Genomic DNA, 15435 nt, shown 5'->3' on the forward strand with positions numbered 1-15435 from the left:
AATGTGCTATTGGGACATGACCCATGGTTGGAGACCATACCCTTGGTCAGCTGAAAGTTAAACAGAAATTTCAATAGTCAGTGCATTTGATATCTGTTATAGCTACGTTCCTGTCCATGTGTGCTACGTGTACTGAACGACTTGTACACATTTCTTATGGTATTTCAGACTATGGGGGTCATTACAACATTGGCGGTAAATCCCTCTTACCGCCGTGCAGAAGACCGCCAACACACCGCCGCAGCCGCGGAATTCCACCACAGCTATTATGACCCACAGTTCGGAATCCGCCAAAATCTAGACACCCACACAAGTCCGCCACACCAAAGGTCAGTGATAAACTGGCGAAAACAAAACCTTCACCGTCACGCCAACAGAAATTCGCCCACACTGTCACGACCAATGAATCCACGCGGTGGTCTTTCAACCGCGGTATTCCATTGGCGGTACACACCGCCACGCTCAAAATACACACACATTTACAAAACACAACCACATTGGACTATTCCAAATACACACACCTGATACACACACACACCAATCCCACACACCCATTACAATATAAAACACACGCCCACATCACCCACAAACCCTTACGACAACAATTCACAAACGAAAGCCAGAGAGCGACAGCACCAGCAAGAACAACAGCATCCACAGGCACACAACACCATCACCCACAGAACTTCCACGCACCTCACACAACACCCCACTACATATCAGCACACTTATCACCCCACACTCCACCCCACACATCACCCACACCACCCCAAGGCACGGCAAAGACACCCCAAGTTCTCGGAGGAGGAGCTCAGGGTCATGGTGGAGGAAATCGTCTGGGTAGAGCCACAGCTATTCGGATCACAGGTGCAGCACACCTCTATTGCAAGGAAGATGGAGCTATGGCGAAGAATAGTGGACAGGGTCAACGCAGTGGGACAGCACCCAAGAAATCGGGAGAACATCAGGAAGAGGTGGAACGACCTATGGGAGAAGGTGCGTTCCGTGGTCTCAAGACACCACCTGGCGGTTCAGCGGACTGGCGGCGGACCCCCACCTCCTCCCCCACAACTAACAACATGGGAGGAGCAGGTCTTGGCGATTCTGCATCCTGAGGGCCTCGCAGGAGTAGGTGGAGGAATGGACTCTGGTAAGACAAATCTTAACTATTACATCCCCCACCCTACCTGCATGCCAGCATAACCCCCACCCTCACCCTCACCCTCACCCCCAGCACTCCAACTCCTCACAAATGTCCCAACATCACAAACCACACATCCCAACACCCAATACCTCCGTCCCCAGGACACGTCAATCAGCTGTGTGTCCACCACTACAGGGAACCCAGGCTAACCCACCACCCCAACAACAACAGGGACCTGGGGGCAGTGGTAGTGGGCACACAGTCCAGGGGACGGAGGCCCAGGAACACAGGGGAACTGGGAGGGCTGCTGTGCGACAGGGGGAGAACAGGCCAAGGGAACCCACTCTCCACGAGGCCCTCTCCTCCATCATGGGAGCCTACCACCACTCCCAGGAGACGATGGCAACGGTACTGGCCAAGTTTCAGGAGACCCAGCGCCTGCAGGAGGAACAGTATATGGGCTTCAGGGAGGAACTCAGAACCATCAACTCCATCCTGGGCACCATCGTAGGGGTGCTGAAGGAAGTACTCAACACCAGGAGGGACACCGTGGCACTACAAGGGGCCCCTGACACTAGCCTGGACGATGAACTGCCCACCACCTCCACCGGCGCTAGTGGACAGGATGCCCCACCACAGGAACACCACACCAGCACCCCACCCCCTGCAGAGGGAGAACCACCTCGCAAACGGTCCCTGAGATCCAGGAACAAGACAGAGAACGATGCCAAGACCCCCGCCAAGAAATGAGACCACCCTGATTGTCATCCTACTGTCCCACTTTGTCATCCTGTCCATACTTAAACTGCCCCAGATCCACTTCCTATGCCCCTTTGGACAATGCACCTGTGAGACTAATAGACTGGACTCTGCCATGGACATTCCTCCACCATCACCCCTCACCATTTTACTACCCCCTCCAATATTGAGCACTTAAATAAACACCCTTAAAGCACAAAACAATATGGAGTCTGTCTGAGATTTCGAAATAGTGTATTAGCAATTACAGTGGCAAAATTGTTCATTCAAATGTAATGTCAACATACCTATGTCACACAGCTCTAGTCCATGAGGAATCAAAGCAGATGTCACACAGTGGGACCCACGTCTGTGAAATCGTAAGGGAAAGTGACAACTCAGTGACCATACACTGGGTGAAAAACGACAGACAGTAGAGAGGCAGTAGTGTTTAAGTACATGTAGTAGGCAGGTCTGTACTCTTACCTGTGTCTCACTGGAAATATTGCTTGATCACTGAGTCCCTGTTGTTCATGTCTTCTTCCTCTGCTTCCTCATCTTCACTGTCCACAGGCTCCACAGCTGCCACAACACCTCCATCTGGACCATCCTCTTGCTGAAAAGGCACCTGTTGTCACAAAGCCAAGTTGTGAAGCATACAGCAGGCCACGATGATCTGGCACACCTTCTTTGGTGAGTAGAATAGGGGTCCACCTGTCATATGGAGGCACCGGAACCTGGCCTTCAGGAGGCCGAAGGTCCGCTCGATCACCCTCCTAGTTCGCCCATGGGCCTCATTGTAGCGTCCCTCTGCCCTTGTCCTGGGATTCCTCACTGGGGTCAGTAGCCATGACAGGTTGGGGTAACCGGAGTCACCTGCAAATGGCGAGGGACAACTGTTAGACACGCACTGACCTGTAGGGCTATCCCCAGACCCAGACAACCATTCCCACTGACTAGCTTCCAGGTGCTCACCTAATAGCCACAAACGGTGCCTCTGGAGTTGAGCCATCACATAAGGGATGCGGCTATTCCGCAGGATGTAGGCATCATGCACGGAGCCAGGGAACATGGCATTCACATGGGAGATGCACTGGTCTGCCAAACATACCATCTGTACATTCATCGAATGATAACTCTTCCGGTTTCTGTACACCTGTTCACTCCTGTGGGGGGGGACCAAAGCCACATGGGTCCCATCAATGGCACCTATGATGTTGGGGATATGTCCCAGGGCATAGAAATCACCTTTCACTGTAGGCAAATCCTCCACCTGAAGGAAAACGATGTAGCTCCGCATGTGTTTCAGAAGGGCAGACAACACTCTCGACAACACATTGGAAAACATAGGCTGGGACATCCCTGATGCTATGGCCACTGTTGTTTGAAATGACTCACTTGCAAGGAAATGGAGCACTGACAGCACCTGCACTTGAGGGGGGATTCCTGTGGGATGGCGGATAGCTGACATCAGGTCTGGCTCCAACTGGGTACACAGTTCCTGGATTGTGGCACGGTCAAGCCTGTATGTGATAATCACATGTCTTTCCTCCATTGTCGACAGGTCCACCAACGGTCGGTACACCGGAGGATGCCGCCATCTCCTCTCATGTCCCAGCGGACGGTGCCTATGAAGGACAACAGCGAGCACAGAGTCAAACAACTCAGAGGGACGTACCCACAGTTTACACAGAACACCATTCGTACTCAAAAAGTGTCCTGTATGTGTGTTGAGTCTAGGCCTAGGTATGTGTGACGCAGTTGAAAATGAAGCCATGTGGGCCCCTGAAATGGCGGCTGCCTGACCTCTAAAGTGGGACAATGGGATGTGAGGTAACTGCGCTGGCATTGTACACCGTCGCGGTAGGCGGTCGAAGACCGCGGCGCAATGCTGCATTGTTTAACATTGGACCCTATGGGTCCCAGGAGCCAATGACGATGTACGCCGGCAGTGATGGTACGCACCGCTGTGGACGTGACCGCCATTTTCTATCTGTTCAATCACTCAATACCTGATCTTCGACAGGAGTGGACCTACACTGCAAGTGCTGCTGTGACCTCGGTCTGGAAGAGACAATGGCTCGAGTGTCTGGGGAAAGGGCCCCTGCCTTCACATAGGAGGAGTTGGAGAAACTCGTGGATGGGGTCCTCCCCCAGTACACGCTACTCTACGGTCCTCCAGACAAACAGGTAAGTACACTGGGAGCATGATGTATGGGCTATGCCTGTGTGGAGAGGGCTGGATGTAAGAAGGAAGGGGGGAGAGTGCGGCGTGCATGAAACGACGGTGAATGCATGTGCCACATGGCAAGGGTAGGGATGGGGGCCAATCACTTTGACGGTGCAGTTGGTAAGAACTTTCTCTTCCCACTGTACAATTCATGTAGGTCAGCGCCCACCAGAAAAAACATATTTGGCGTGCCATCGCCAAGGACGTCCGGACCCTGGGGGTCTACCACAGACGGAGCACCCACTGCCGGAAAAGATGGGAGGACATTCGCCGCTGGAGCAAGAAGACGGCGGAGGCTCAGCTGGGGATGGCCTCCCAACGTGGAAGGGGTGCCCATCGCACTATGACCCCCCTGATGTTCAGGATCCTGGCGGTGGCCTACCCGGAGTTGGATGGGCGCTTGAGGGCATCACAGCAGCAACAAGGGGGTGAGTACACTCTCATTCTGCTGACTTTGCGCGCAGTGGAGGGGTCTGGGTGGGGAGGTGGGCTGTGGGTTTCCCTAGGCCAGGGCGAGTTCCGTAGGCAAGGTCCCTCCGTAAGGCAGGCCATGTGGCACCCACCCCACCTCTGTAGAGTGCCAAGTACACCTAGTCATGCCCCTGTGTCATCTATGGTGCAGATGTCGTCCATAGCCTTGTAGGCCATTTCCCAGGAATTGAACAGTGGAGCCCAAGAGCGCGGTGTAATGCAGGGGGCTTCTGTGTCTATCGTGTCTGCCAACGGTAGCGGTAATGCATGCACTCAACATGTCTTTCTTCTGTCATCAGGCGGAGGAGCAGTGGCACCGGAGCACCAGGGGGCTGCATCCCACATGGCCATGGAGGGCCACACTACGGACTCGGAGTTCACCAGTGGGACGGAGGGCGAGGGGAGCTCCACGGCAGGGACAGGAGCTGAGACCAGTGACACGGACATCTGTGCCACCCCCATCTACAGGTACAGCCACCACCCCCCCTACCAGCACCGCCCTCCCAGCAGCCCCTCAGCCTTCGCCCGTGCCCACTCACCCGGGAGGGTGGGCATCACCTTCGCCCCAGGCACCTCAGGCCCTGCCCCAGTCACTCCTGCTGCCATCAGTGAGGAGGCCATTGACCTCCTCAGGTCCCTCACTGTTGGGCAGTCTACCATTTTGAATGCCATCCAGGGTGTAGAAAGGCAGTTGCAACAAACAAATGCATTCCTGGAGGGCATTCATTCTGGTCAGGCGGCCCTTCAGCGAGCTTTTTAGACTCTGGCCTCAGCACTGATGGCAGCCATTGTCCCTGTCTCTAGCCTCCCCCCTCCAACTTCCTCCACCCAGACCCAATCCCCTCTACCTCAGCCTATCCCAAGCACACCTACAGACCAGTATGCACACACGTCAACAGACAAGGGAAGCTCTGGCAAACATAAGCACCACACATCCCACAGGCACTCACGCAAGCATCACACACATGCAGACACACCAACATCCACTGCCTCCACTGTGTCTCCCTCCTCCTCGTCTCCCTCCTCCCTCCCTGTCTTGTTTACACTCACACCTGCATGCACTACCTCTACAGCCACTACGTCCCTCTCCAGCACACCCACCACCTCACCCCGCTCACGTGCAGTCACCACCCCCACTACCATTCACACGTCCCCTGTGTCCTCTCCCAGTGTGTCTGTGACACCCCCTCCCAAGATACACAAACGCAGGCACACACCCACCCAACAGCGATCCACCTCACGACAGCCTCCAGCACATGCACCTTCACCCAAAGTCAGCAAACGAACACCTCCTACAACAACCACCTCTTCCTCCACTCCCAAACCCCCTCCAGCTACCCGTCCCAGTGTGTCCAAAAAACTTTTCCTGTCCAACCTTGACCTCTTTCCCACACCTCCCCCACCCCGTCCATCTCCTAGGTCCCGAACTAGCACCTTAGCCACAACATCTCCGGGACCGGTGGTGCCTGTAGTCACCGGAATCTGGAGTGCACCGGCCACCAGGGCAGCCAGTGTGGCACGGAGCCACAGCACAGACAGTCCCCCACCTGTGAAGCATCAGAAGTTGGCCAGTGCCCGGCAGGAGAGGGGGAAGACTCCAGCCACCAAAGCCGCTCCCAGGGGTCCCGGTGGGAGTGTGGAGTCAGCTGTGACATCTTCCAAGGTGGGGAAGGGCCACAAGAAACCCGGCAAGTCTGGGAAGAGCAGTACGGCAGAGAAGACCGCCATCATCCCCGCTGCCCAGGAGGCCACCGCCATCATCCCCGCTGCCCAGGAGTCCACCTCCAGCACCAGCCCAGCTGCCCAGGACAGGACCGCCAGCACCAGCCCAGCTGCCCAGGACAGGACCGCCAGCACCAGCCCACCTGCCCAGGACAGGACCGCCAGCACCAGCCCAGCTGCCCAGGACAGGACCACCAGCACCAGCCCAGCTGCCCAGGATGGGACCGCCAGCACAAGCCCAGCTGCCCAGGAGGCCACCGCCAGCTCCAGCCCAGTTGCCCAGGAGGCCACCGCCAGTACAATCCCAGCTGCCCAGGAGGCCAGCACCAGCCCAGCCCAGCTGCCCAGGAGGCCACCGCCAGCACCAGCCCAGCTGCCCAGGAGGCCACCGCCAGCCCCGCTGGGCCATGAAGGACCGCCAGCAAAAGCCCCGCTGGGCCATGAAGAACCACCAGCAGCTGAGTCCCTGCAATGGAGACTGCCGCCTCAAGCACCGCTGAAAAGGGCACCGCCGTCTCAAGCACCGCTGAACAGGGCACCACCGTCTCAAGCACCACTGAACAGGGCACCGCCGTCTCAAGCACCGCTGGCCCATGAGCGGCAAGGGCACTGATGCTACTGAGTCCGTTACGGGGTGAATGAAGCACTCTGGGCACCATGCCCCCTCCAGAACCAGTGGAGAGATCCATCCACTACCTCTGTCCTTAGCAGGATGAAGCACTCTGGGCACCATGCCCCCTCCAGAACCAGTGGAGAATGTCATCCACTACCTCTGTCCTTAGCAGGATGAAGCACTCTGGGCACCATGCCCCCTCCAGAACCAGTGGAGAGATCCATCCACTACTTCTGTCCTTAGCAGGATGAAGCACTCTGGGCACAAGGCCCCCTCCAGAACCAGTGGAGACTGTCATCCACTTGAGAGACTGTAGCTTTGCACTTCCCCACGATGTAACAGTGGGCAACCCATTCACTGTAGAGACTTGAGAGACTGTGGCTTTGCACTCCCCAGGATGGAACAGTGGGCAACCCACCCACTGTAGAGACTTGAGAGACTGTGGCTTTGCACTCCCCAGGATGTAACAGTGGGCAAGCCACCCACTGTATAGACTTGAGAGAGTGTGGCTTTGCACTCCCCAGGATGGAACAGTGGGCAACCCACCCACTGTATAGACTTGAGAGACTGTGGCTTTGCACTCCCCAGGATGGAACAGTGGGCATGTGGACCCATTGTGGATTTGGCGTCGTGCACTCAAGCGGCTGAAGTGCCCCCCCTTTCCCTCCCCCTGAGGTGCCTGTTAAGTTGCTCTCTGATGCCCCTGCAGTGTTCTCTCCGTCATGGTTGGGGATCTTGTGTGGGCCTCGCCCATACCGTGTGGTCCCAGTGCTCCACGGACTTAATTAGAGTACTACCTGGACTACTATGCTTGGTATGTATTTTGTACACGGTGTATAAATATATTTCTGCCTACTTGCTTTTAATATATTACAATGGTTACACTCATTTTCTATTATCTTTGCATTCTTCCAGGGGGTTTGGGGGGTGTAACTGTGATGTATTGATATGCATTAGTGTGTGTGTTGTAGTGGGTGGGGGTGTTGCGTGCTGCGTGTGAGTGTCACTCTCTTTTCCCTCCCCCCTCCCCTGTGTCGTAGGTGCAGTACTCACCGTGGTCTTCGCCGCCGGTGTTCGTGCTCCTGGTAGAGGAGCAGGAAGACTATTGCAGGTAGAATTTGGAGTTCCGGGTCCATGGTGTCCTCGTTGGGTGTGTAGAGGTGAGCGTTTTTCCTTCCTGTTTCCGCCGTGTTTTTATCCGCGGTGAATCCGCCCCGGAAAAGGTGGCAGATAGGCCTGTCATAATAGTGTGGGCGGTACATTGTCCTCCGCCTGTCTGTGGGCGGTGACCGCCATGCTGTTTGTTTGCACCGCCGTGGCGGCCGGAGTATTAAAGTGGCTGTCTTTGTTGGTGGTTTCCACCACGGTCGTAATAGCAAATTCTTTTCCGCCGGCCTGTTGGCGGTCTTACCGGCCCTTTATCACCGTCCGCCAGGGTTGTAATGACCACCTATGTGTTACTTATACAGCTGCCTCTAGGTTTACAGATGCCTGTTCCAGTTCTCTGTGTAATAGCAAATGATGAGCATGATCTGATATAGTGTACACTTCTACATCCAGGTTTTCATGTGCACCTGACTGTGATGTGTATTTCGAAATGGTCCTGATCACTCTACCGGAAATGTGGCTAGCTCTTCCACCCTAGGTAGGTTGTGACATTGCCAACATGTTTAATGCTAACACATACATATGCCCATGTTCAACCACAGATTTTGTTGGTGGTCTACATTACATTGGCACATACGTTTCATAGTTCACTAACTTTTCCATGTGAATTTGATACATCATTTAGGTGCAGTTCAAACATGTCATGTGTATTGTTATGCTATTTATTGTCAGCATTGAGCTATTTTTTGCCAGAGAGGTTCTCATGGTGCACTTTGATCCACGCATATGTATTTCAATGTGGGCCATCTTTATGTGGGACACACTGATGCTGTTACAAGGAGCTGTCAACTCCACATTTAAACAAATTACATTGTTTTTTCACATGTATGTGTATGGCTCTGACTTGTAGGGGATTATGTAGTTCCATGCATTGGTCTTGACCCCATTGCTGTGGCACATGTATTTTGATATCCTGAGTACACTGTAGTGCCTTGTCTAGGTTGAAATGTAATCTAAGGTAGTGACTGATGTATGACATGTTTGGAAGCATGGTGTTTGACTTAGTGAAATTCACATTGTTGGATATATGCATTTTACATTTGGCCGAGTTATTCGAAAGGAACAGGTGACCCATCACATTGGTTACAACAGTCAATGCAGCTGTGAAGCCATATGTGGGTACATAGACTGTCAGAATTACTGAGACACATGTTTGTTTTGTACTGTTGGTGTCACAATGTTATCCAGCATTGACTTTACACATCTCTGGGGCCTACACTGACATGCCATGCCACACTTGACCGTTCCACATACTTCTTCCTATGTTGGTCCTAACACTTTGGGCAACATACAAGTTTACAGCCCAGTGTGACACACTTGCTGAAATCCATAGTACTTGTTCTCACACCACTGACCTTGTGGAACTTTGACTGATAGCAGGAGTTTGTAAGCCTTTGAGAAGACACTCAGCTCTGATTTTGCTCTTGTGTTGCCTTTGTACTAATAATTGCCTTGTCTGTCATGCCACATGATTTCATTCCGAAGTCTTTACCTTGTGCATTTGATGTGGCTCCATCCATTCACACAGAGTGAAATGGCACAAGGCTACTCACTGATGTTCTGTCGCTACTGCTATTACAAATCAGTATGTGTATGTCAATGTGGCACATCATTGTCTCCAAGTTGCAGTGCATTTTTGCCACTATGTGCAGATGACACAAGGGCCCATATTGTTGGGAAAGTAGCACCATGAAGTGCTGCAAGTCATTTGTCTGCATTTAGAAATATCCTTATCATATCAGGAACACAAAAACTGGTTTCAAGGTGCCTTCCCACACATCATAGACAACGTTAGATTAGGACCCCTCAGCAATGACGGGCCAGGTGACCAGTTCTAGCTGGCTACACACTCTATCCAAATATACATAATTTACCCGCAGGTGATTTACAACCTTTATGCAATAACTTAGTCAGGCTATGTAGATGTTTAACACAGTTTGTTATGTACACATTAACAACTGCCCAGAGAGGGCTGATCCAGCTATTCAACCAAAATTGGCAATACCTGGGACACACCCAGGAGCAATTAATGCTATTAAGAGTAAAATGCCCACCAGACGGCAGGTACTTTCGTTCTGTATTGCACAAAAAAATAAAACAGCTTGAAGCAGTGTTTCCCCTTACAGGACCTGAAGATAAACATAGAATTCTCACCATGTGCTTGCCGCTTTTAGTGCTACCCTCAGTTGACCAGTGTGCCACATGTGGTATGGTCTTTGCTCTAATCTATACCATAACTCATGGTACACCATCTCTTGCTGTTTTCCCAGATGTGTTACACAGATTTAAAATAAATATGGAGCTGCCCCAGCCTTCGACTGGGGGATAAAACTAATTGGCAACTTTGCCACAGTCACCTCAATTATTTTAGTAAATATTAAAAGGAAAGCAGCAGCACTGCCAGTTCTCCAACGCCTCGTGCAAGTTCCACTAATAGACCAGGAGTTCAAATTGCCAAAAATTACTGCAGTAACCTATACATCTATAGGTCACGATAATTTAGGGGCCAGACCAAATAAACTACAGCTTAAAGGTAATCCTGAAAAGGAGAATACCAAGAAAGCACCTGAGTCTTCCAAAATATGCTGGGATAAACAAAAAAGCAATAAAGAAAAAATCATGGGGAGAATCTCTGTATCCATAGAGATCTCAAAAACATTATAATTTATGTAACAATGATACCTTGAAATAACCTGACAGGTATCGGTACATTGATACACGCCCTTCTACCTCCATTCAGGACTCATCTGACAAACTGGCTGAGAGAGTGGGGTGGTCAGAACACAGACAAAAAGAATACTTGAAACTGAAGAAGGACTCACAACTCTCATCTGACATCATCATAAAAAAGGAAGAGAAACTTCCTCAACAAAAACCTAAATTTGAAGAGAAGAAGGTTGCATGGATATGGGTAAAAATGCCACACATACTGAGAAGATTAATTCAGAACAGGGCATGGGCAGTGACTCTGCTCAACAGTGCAACAGAGATCACAATAGTTTGCCAGAATCTTCAAGAGTTTCTGAATGTAGAAGAAAATAATGATCACATTGAAGATGAAACCCTAAATCAGTGAGAAGCCACTCGACAGAGTATATAAATTGAATATACGAATTGAGGGGGACATACAATGCTCACATTAAAGTAATTTTCTGAGAAATACTAACATTAAGTTATGAGATTCCTTTGGCTGAAAAGGTTTGGCCTCTTGAGTTTGTTATTGCTGTCCCGCATGGGGAAGATGTAACATAACCATCTTTCTCGTCCGAGTTCCTGAAGAAGTAAAACAAGTCTATGCTGCAGAATTGGCTCTTTGACAAGTCCCTCCATTATACAGCAACAATGTGGGCTGGGATAAGGATTCACCTTATCAGGTCATACCCATAAGCTCCAGCCTACTGGTGTAACCACAATACCCAATAAAACATGAAGCAAAAGCTCCAAGTAGGGAAATTTTCTCACTGCTCGGGTACCAGGATGTAATTGAAACCTGCGTATCTCCCAAGAACAACCACTTGTTCCCAGTTACTAAGCTGGATCAGTCCTCTAGAATAGTCTTAGATCAAAGACATTTAAACAGCCACACACACATACACATGTACAATACAAAACTGACACAGTATGGCATTAATGAACAATATTCTCCATAAAAAATACAAAACAACCCTGGACATTTCCAACAGGTTTTCTACCAAAATATAGTGCCTGGAAGCAGGGACTTATGCACTTTTTTCATTCTTGGCTCACAATGCCACTTTTGCTGGCTCCATCAAGAGTATAAGACCAGTCCAGGACTGTTTGCTGCCCCTGTAACATCAATATGGCAATGTAATAATGCAGAACCATTGTCCTATATCGATGACATATATATCTAATGGACGATGATTTAAACACTCATCTAGCTAGAGTAGATCACATTGTTATGGCATTTTCTGAACGTGGCTACAAATTAAACTTTAAGAAAACAAAAACTGCTTTCCCCAGTGTCCTAGTTTTAGGATACAAGTAGTCCAATGGGGGAAACAGCCTGGCACCACACTTCCTTGAGAGATTACCCAGCTTGAACCACCAAAACTATTAAAAAACTGCAATCCTTCTTAGGATTTTCAATTTTGGCAGAACATAAATATCTCAGATTATGGACAATGCATAAACAACTTTATGACTTAATTCACTCAGACTTTTCCAGTAACATTGGGCACAAGAACACACAAATTCTTAGATCATTACAGACTGACATGCTTGTAGCATGACGCTTACACACACACGTCAATAGTACGAATTTGGTCATCTGGATAATACAGAGTGCTATTGGATTCATGTATTTCATATTCAATGAAGGTGACAGTGCAGATTGCGTATAAATGGCATATATGTTTAAATGCAGAAATGTGTTTTGCATCTGCTGAAAAAATTCTGATTGCAGTCCAGATGGCTCTCATCAAGGAAAGACCACTGGCTCAAGGGAACCACATCATTGTTGTTACTTCCTGACCTTCTTAAGGTTCAAGAGGTGGTTAAGAATATAGACATTTAGGTCTTCTTTTTAGCTATAACTTAAATTTAAAATCCCATATAGACCTTCAGGTAGCTCGCACCACAGCTATTTATGGTGCTTTACAGAGACTGGAACTAGCCTTGAGGCATAAGTCCGTTGAAGTCCTAAAAGAGATGTATAATGCAACAATTATAAATTTACTGTTGTACAGTTGTGAGGTCATGGAAGTAAAGAACATAAAGTGCCTGCAGATTTTTTAAACTAACACCTGGACAAGATGGCCTGGGTTGCCCAGAGGCTCTGTGAATAGTGCCTTGGGGCGAGAGTTGAGCCTTACTAACATATTATTTAAATATGAACAGAGGATCCTTAACTATTAGGCCCTTCTTTTAAAGTTGGAGGAGGACTCCTTAAAGTACACTATAAAAACATGTCTGGAAGAGAGGTATGTAGGCCGATGGGTTGTCAACCTCCATGATATTAAGGCCTCTTTGAATTTCCTAGTAGGGTATAAACCTCAAAATATGTCTGTATTCCAGAAGAAACAAGCACTAACACATATGATAAAAGAGTGCCCTTGGAAGTGTGATTTAGATGATGTGGGCAATAGAGGCAACCTGCAACATCTACTGGAGTCAGACTATGGTGGGCATAACAAGCCATATTTGTGCAATATAAAAAGTGGATATGTCAGGAGGTGGGCCTTGAAGGTCAGGCTGGGCAGGTTCCTATCGTCATAAAGTGAAAGTCAATCATACAGATTGGGGCTGAAAGTGGTACCTGCCCCTTCTGCCAAACCACTTCATTGTCCTTTTCACACATAATTGTATTTTGCATATGCTTTGATGAAATTAGACGTCTGTTACTCCCTGTTTTTAGAATTGTATAGGTTTGCCATAATAGTGACCTAATGATAGTAATTTGAAAGAGTAACAATATGACTCTGTGTTTTGCAGATGGGAAACTCTTTTCAGTTGTCACCAAACGGTTACTTCTCTGAGTAGCCCACAACAATAGGTCCAGATCTGTGCAATGTGAAGCGTGTAGCTAGTTATCTATAAATTGTTGTTTCTGTGGAACAGATTTTGAATTATCAGGTTGCCAGTTTATTATGAGACATAAAGGGCCATATTTATACTTTTTGACGCAAAACTGCGCTAACGCAGTTTTGCGCCAAAAAAATTAGCGCCGGCTAACGCCATTCTGAAGCGCCATGCGGGCGCCGTATTTATTGAATGACGTTAGCCGGCGTTAGCCGACCGGCGCTGCCAGTTGTGCGTGAAAAAAACGACGTACACCAGGCAGCGCCGGCGTAGGGAAAAATGGCGTTTGGGCGTCCCAAAATGGGGCAAGTCAGGCTGAGGCAAAAAAAACGTCTTAACCCGATTTGCGCCATTTTTTTGGGGCGCCCAAACGCCATTAACATGACTCCTGTCTTAGCAAAGACAGGAGTCATGCCCCCTTGCCCAATGGCCATGCCCAGGTGACTTCTGTCCCCTGGGCATGGTCATTGGGCATAGTGGCATGTAGGGGGGCACAAATCAGGCCCCCCTATGTCACAAATTTTTTAAAAAAAAAATACTTACCACAACTTACCTTTTCTTCCCTGGGATGGGTCCCTCCATCCTTGGGTGTCCTCCTGGGGTGGGCAAGGGTGGCAGGGGGTGTCCCTGGGGGCAGGGGAGGGCACCTCTGGGCTCATTCTGAGCCCAGAGGTCCCTTAACGCCTGCCCTGACCCAGGCGTTAAAAAGAGGCGCAAAGGCGGGTTTTTTTGCCCCGCCCACTCCCGGGCGTGATTTTTGCCCGGGAGTATAAATACCACGCACATGCCTGGGAGTCATTTTTTAAGACGGGAACGCCTACCTTGCATCTCATTAACGCAAGGAAGGTGTTCACGCCACAACATGACGCTAACTCCATGAACTTTGGCGCTAGACGCGTCTAATGCCAAAGTATAAATATGGAGTTAGTTTTGCGTCGAATTTGCGTCGAAAAAAATGACGCAAATTCGGCGCAAACGGAGTATAAATATGGCCCAAAGTATGTATGTTTTTAATTAGTTTTTTTTCCTGGATCATATTCTGATTCTTGCTACCTGAAAATGAGGAATGAGAATTATTTATGAGTGACAACTGCATTCTATACAAAAATAATTGCTGTTTGCTCATTTTATAATGTCACTTTTTTTTTCTCACAAAAAATCTCTATTATGTATAAATCATAATAACAGTGTTGCTCCGTAGGTTAATTGTAGTAAATGGTTTTACATCAGTCTGCTATTATGATCTGAGATTGTCCACTATTTCTACCATATTTACTCCTCATAATCTTTTTCAGCATACTCTGAGATTTGTCCCTGCCTTGTTGTAAATGTGTATAGGACTTAAATAATTGCATTTTGCACAACTGCTAAGGGAAATTGCCTTACTGAAGGATAATTCCACTGTCTTTGTGCGTAGGAAAACAATGTATGTCTGATGAACATAGGATCTAAGAATCAGGTTGTATTTTAAAGAAGTGTTTAGATATGAAATGTTTGTATTGTATTAGAGGTTGTCACCAAGGCCAGCATGCCCAACTCAAAAGCCTTACATTCCAGATAGATACATGGGCCACTCTTTTGACTGTCAATGATGTAGATTACGTGTTAGATCCTACGTTAAAAACTCAAGAATTTCTTCAGTATGAACAAAAATACCCCAACCCACTAACATTTTGCCTCTTGATCAGTATATATACATTATATATACTGATGTTTCAGCTCAGCCTGCTATAGGCAGTAAACATCAATTCTCCCTGGCTTGAACAGCTGTTTATGGTGTATTGAGGGACAAAGAGTTCCACTCTCAAC

The sequence above is a fragment of the Pleurodeles waltl genome, chromosome 2_2, assembly GCF_031143425.1.
Source record: "Pleurodeles waltl isolate 20211129_DDA chromosome 2_2, aPleWal1.hap1.20221129, whole genome shotgun sequence".
Classification (NCBI taxonomy): domain Eukaryota; kingdom Metazoa; phylum Chordata; class Amphibia; order Caudata; family Salamandridae; genus Pleurodeles; species Pleurodeles waltl.